Source organism: Bufo gargarizans, chromosome 2 (assembly GCF_014858855.1).
Source record: "Bufo gargarizans isolate SCDJY-AF-19 chromosome 2, ASM1485885v1, whole genome shotgun sequence".
NCBI classification, from domain to species: domain Eukaryota; kingdom Metazoa; phylum Chordata; class Amphibia; order Anura; family Bufonidae; genus Bufo; species Bufo gargarizans.
This window is the reverse complement of record NC_058081.1, coordinates 388,743,227-388,749,530: the sequence shown is the minus strand read 5'-3', so window position 1 is coordinate 388,749,530 and position 6,304 is coordinate 388,743,227.

Sequence of the window (6,304 nt, the reverse complement as noted above, 5' to 3'; positions counted from 1 at the left end):
ATGTCTCGGCCTTCTGGGTGATTGTCGTGACAAGGTTGCCACGCATGCTGTTGCCGGTGGTAACGTGTGGCTTAGTTTGCTTGTGTGTGCACTTCCCCTTTAAGTGGCTTCCTTCCTCTGTCTGGTGTTGGAAGGGTTAACTCCCTTCCTAGTTTACATTGTCAACACTGGGTTTATGTGTTTGTGGGTGTGGCTACTTGGGCTATTTAGTCTCTGCTAGAAGCCTGTAGCTGAGTGCTCCACCAGGCTTGGTTTGTGCCGGTGGTTCACTGCTCCTGGCTTTACCATCTTTCCAGTGAGGGCCACCCTTGTGGTCATAGATGTTCAATGTTATCCCGGTGTCTCCTTCCCTTCCTGTCCCTATTTGTATCGAGTGGGTTAAGTTCAGGGTGTTTGTATGTCTTATGTTTATTGCAGCTATGGGTGTCCTGGGTCCCTGTGTGGTTTGTGGTGTGTGCTGTGTCCATTTATGTTGGTGTGGACACCAGTACTTGTGCACGGGTTCCAGTCAGTGTGTCTGTGGCAGGTAAGTGTGCTATGGGTGTCGCTTACCTGCCATCTCCATATGCTGTATGTGTTCCCCCCTTGCACCCTGGCCTCAGATAGAGACTCCTGTTCCTTCATGACTTGAATGAACAGGTCGTCTCTTCCCTGCTCCTTGGTGAGGGATTGCCAGGGCAACTTAGGGTCTCTAGAAATCCTGTGTATGAGTAGTCCTACCATCGGGGTCCGCTCATGTGGTGAGGAGTCATGGAGAGGATTAGAGACGCTGTAGGAGGTGACCTGCTCCCTTATTACTCCTTTTGGCCAGGCTGATCTCCTTTTACCCTTTGACACCGCTCGGTGGGGGTCTCCCCCCACCCCCCGCCGTGAAACAGACTAAGCCTCAATTAAAAATTTCTTTGGCCAAAATGGCTGTATTTCAAATGCCTGAATCAAACCCCTGTATATAAAGGGTGTATCTCACACGGCCTAAACCATTGTAGGCCTCAATTAAAGATTTCTTTGCCCAAAATGGCTGTATTTCAAATGCCCGAATCAAACCCCTGTATGTAAAGGGTGTATCTCACACGGCCTGAACCACTGTAGGCCTCAATTAAAGATTTCTTTGCCCAAAATGGCTGTATTTCAAATGCCTGAATCAAACCCCTGTATGTAAAGGGTGTATCTCACACGACCTGACCCACTGTAGGCCTCAATTAAAGATTTATTTGCCCAAAATGGCTGTATTTCAAATGCATGAATCAAACCCCTGTATGTAAAGGGTGTATCTCACACGGCCTGAACCACTGTAGGCCTTAATTAAAGATTTATTTGCCCGAAATGGCTGTATTTCAAATGCCTGAATCAAACCCCTGTATGTAAAGGGTGTATCTCACACGACCTGACCCACTGTAGGCCTCAATTAAAGATTTATTTGCCCAAAATGGCTGTATTTCAAATGCATGAATCAAACCCCTGTATGTAAAGGGTGTATCTCACACGGCCTGAACCACTGTAGGCCTTAATTAAAGATTTATTTGCCCAAAATGGCTGTATTTCAAATGCCTGAATCAAACCCCTGTATGTAAAGGGTGTATCTCACACGGCCTGAACCAGACTAGGCCTCAATTAAAAATGTCTTTGCCCAAAATAGCTGTATTTCAAATGCCTGACTCCAACCCCTGTATGTAAAGGGTGTATCTTACACGGCCTGAACCACTGTAGGCCTCAATTAAAGATTTATTTGCCCAAAATGGCTGTATTTCAAATGCCTGAATCAAACTTCTGTATGTAAAGGGTGTATCTCAGACTGCCTGAACCAGACTAGGCCTCAATTAACGATTTATTTGCCCAAAATGGCTGTATTTGATATGCCTGAATCAAACCACTGTATGTAAAGGGTGTATCTCACACGGCCTGAACCAAACTAGGTCTCAATTAAAGATGTCTTTGCCCAAAATGGCTGTATTTCAAATGCCTGAATCCAACCCCTATATGTAAAGGGTGTATCTTACACGGCCTGAACCACTGTAGGCCTCAATTAAAGATTTATTTGCCCAAAATGGCTGTATTTCAAATGCCTGAATCAAACTCCTGTATGTAAAGGGTGTATCTCAGACTGCCTGAACCAGACTAGGCCTCAATTAACAATTTATTTTCCCAAAATGGCTGTATTTGATATGCTTGAATCAAACCACTGTATGTAAAGGGTGTATCTCACACGGCCACGGCCTGAACCAGACTAGGCCTCAATTAAAAATGTCTTTGGCCAAAATGGCTGTATTTCAAATGCCTGAATGAAACCCCTGTATGTAAAGGGTGTATCTCACACGGCCTAAACCATTGTGGGCCTCAATTAAAGATTTCTTTGCCCAAAATGGCTGTATTTCAAATGCATAAATCAAACCCCTGTATGTAAAGGGTGTATCTCACACGGCCTGAACCACTGTAGGCCTCAATTAAAGATTTATTTGCCCAAAATGGCTGTATTTCAAATGCCTGACTCAAACCCCTGTATGTAAAGGGTGTATCTTACACGGCCTGAACCACTGTAGGCCTCAATTAAAGATTTATTTGCCCAAAATTACTATTTCAAATGCCTGAATCCAACCCCTGTATGTAAAGGGTGTATCTCAGACTGCCTGAACCAGACTAGGCCTCAATTAACGATTTATTTGTCCAAAATGGCTGTATTTGATATGCCTGAATCAAACCTCTGTATGTAAAGGGTGTATCTCACACGGCCTGAACAAGACTAGGCCTCAATTAAAGATGTCTTTGCCCAAAATTGCTGTATTTCAAATGCCTGAATCAAACTCCTGTATGTAAAGGGTGTATCTCACACGGCCTGAACCAGACTAGGCCTCAATTAAAGATGTCTTTGCCCAAAATTGCTGTATTTCAAATGCCTGAATCAAGCCCCTGTATGTAAAGGGTGTATCTCACACGGCCTAAACCATTGTAGGCCTCAATTAAAGATTTATTTGCCCAAAATGGCTGTATTTCAAATGCATGAATCAAACCCCTGTATGTAAAAGGTGTATATCACATGGCCTGAACCACTGTAGGCCTCAATTAAATATTTATTTGCCCAAAATGGCTGTATTTCAAATGCCTGAATCAAACCCCTGTATGTAAAGGGTGTATCTCACACGGCCTGAACCACTGTAGGCCTCAATTAAAGATTTCTTTGCCCAAAATGGCTTTATTTCAAATGCCTGAATCAAACCCCTGTGTGTAAAGGGTGAATCTCACATGGCCTGACCCACTGTAGGCCTCAATTAAAGATTTCTTTCCCCAAAATGGCTGTATTTGATATGCCTGAATTAAACCCCTGTATGTAAAGGGTGCATGTTCTGTCCCCACATGAAGGCGAATGAAGGTGTAACTGATAATGACCTTGTGACTGTCCTACCTTCGTATCCAAGCAGTGGAGCAGACCGGACCGGCAGATGCTCAGGTTAGATGGACCCAGACGTAGACACGAGGATGCAATCAAACGTGGGTTTATTTGATGCAGAGCAGTGACATACAGTGATGCAGTACTGTAATGCGGTAGTAGAATAGATGCTGTTGTGTAGATGTCTTATTCTGAGGCTAACTGCTGAGGCAACTGCTGGTCAAAAACTGATGCCTTACCAAGCCAAGATGTGTGTCTCCAGTCACAAGGAGTGCAGCACTGAAAATGGCTACAGGAAGTGACCAGGACCAAGGCTGCAAAAACACGCCCAGCAGAGAAAAACTTTATGGATAAGGAACAAGGCGTGCAGCATACAAATTCCGGCCAGCAGATGGCAGCAGAGAAACAATACGTAGAAACAACATAGTAAAAGGAGATATAATAATACAGTGCATTAATTAAATTTGAAAGAAACAGCACACTCCCCGTCTGAAATTCACTTTGGGGATTTCACTATGACGAATGTCCATAAAATATAAACAACCTGTAAAAAAACATGTTAGAATGCAAAACATAGATAGTCCTGTTTTCAACTTGGAATGGAGAAGATCTGCGAAGCTAAATACAGTCCTGTTCACCCGTCAGGGACGTTCTCGATGGGTAGTATTAAGATGAGTTCATTGATTGGTCTTGAGAACGTTTTAAGCTCGCCTTTCCTGAAGATCTTCAACTCCACCTTCCGGACCTTACCATCCTTGCTAGGGAAAACCTTTGAAATTAGCCCAACAGGCCAGTCAATCCTTTCGGTTTGTTGCTCTTTCATCAATACAAGGTCTCCTTCCTTCAAGTTTGGTTTGTGGTGTTGCTATTTTCTTCTTCCTTGAAGAACACTGAGGTACTCCTTTCGCCACCTGTTCCAGAAGTAATCTGCTAGATATTGTACACGTTTCCAGTGTTTTTGATAGATGTTCGCATGAGTGAATTCTCCACTAGGAATAAGCGTACTCTCAGTTTTTTGGGTAAGTAGAATAGCCGGAGTCAGAATGGCTGGTGTCTCAGGATCCATAGACACTGGCACAAGGGGTCTTGAATTGATAATGGCTGAAACTTCAGCGAGGAGAGTAACTAGAGTCTCATGTGTGAGTCTAGACGAGTTTACATCCATCAACATAGAATTTAAGATGTTGCGTGAGATGCCGATCATTCTCTCCCAAGAGCCCCCCATGTGGGAACTGTGAGGAGGGTTGAAAATCCAGGTGCAACCTTTTTCCGCCAACTGATCTTGGATGGACTTGGTGTCGATGTTAAGTTCTCTACAGGCTCCAATGAAGTTGCTTCCCTGGTCAGACCTCAATTGTTTTACTGGTCCTCTGATTGCAAAGAACCGTCTTAAGGCATTAATAAGGCCGGATGTGTCCATAGATTCTATCACCTCTATGTGAACTGCTCGCACACTCATGCAAGTAAATAGTACGGCCCAACGCTTACTGTTTGCGTGACCGCCACGGGTCCTGCGTGCGGATACCATCCATGGCCCAAAGACATCTAGGCCAACATAGGTGAAAGGCGGCTCTGTACATAGTCTATCTGCAGGCAAGTCGGCCATTTGTTGGTGTAGTTGTTTTCCTCTTGCTTTACGACAGTGCACACATTGATGCAGTACCTGGGCCACACGTTTTTTCATACCTATAATCCAAAGGCCTGTAGACCGTAATTTGCCCTCAGTAATTTGCCTGCCTTGGTGTTCGGCCCTTGAGTCGAAAACAACCCTAATTTGATTAGGTTTCCGTGGGTGATACACTCCAAATGAAGGCAAGTACCAGCACTCGTCGTTCTTCCCTAAGGATGGAGCTGGTTCTGCATGGTTGTTACGGAATATTTTGTCGATAAAGGCAACGATGTGTTCTCTCATCTCAGGCTTACTGTTCATGGTACGCTGAAGAGAGTTAAATCTAGACAGAGCTTGTTCTCTATTGTTCGGGAGTCTCACCCTGGTAGCTCGGAAGGGTAATGGAGAAACCCAGTGATTGGTTTCGTCTTTAAGGAACTCCTTGTCCATTATCTTGATAAATTCTCTGTCTTCTACTGACAAAGCTACTTTATCATCGTCCTTGCTTGTGTGAAAGATTAATCTTCCCAAATTGTCGGCAAAGAAGGGAGGAATGTCGTCAGGTGGTTGTATGAGGTCTGGAGGCTTCTCTTTCACCTCGTAGTGATGAGGGCAAGGCTTAATGCAAGTTGTGCGTCCATCTCCACGCACGTACGTTTTGAAAGAGTGGATTCTTGGTTGATCCAAGCATACATTTCCTATGACTACCCATCCCAAGTCCAGTCTCTGGGTGTATGGTGCATAGTCAGGACCATTACACTGTTGACGCACCTTGTGTACCCTTAGATTGTCTCTGCCAAGCAGGAGTAGAATCTCGGCGTTGTTGTCCATAGGTGGGATAACGTTGGCTAGGTGCCTTAGGTGTGGTTGGTGAAATGCGGCTTCCGGGGTAGGAATTTCATCCCTATGGTTGGGTATTTGATCGCATTCGATCAGCGTCGGTAGAGGTATTTCTGTATTCCAACTGACGGAACAAGCGATGAATCCTTGTGCCCTCCTGCCGCTAGTCTCTATGCGACCCGAGCAGGTGTTTAAGATGTAGGGTTCTGACGGTCCCTTTATTCCAAAGGCTTCAAAGAATTTAGGTCCTGCTAGGGAGCGGTTACTTTGGTCGTCAATGATGGCATACATTTTTACTGCCTTTTCTGGTAGCCCCTCCGGGTAGACCTTGATTAGGCATATGCGGGCACAACATTTCTCACTCTGGCCCTCCCCACATACGTCCAAGCATGAGCAGGAAACAGCAGTGGCTGTGTTGGCGTTATTTTGGGGCTCCCCGCCATGACTTGGAGCGGGACTGGTGGCGAAAGCAG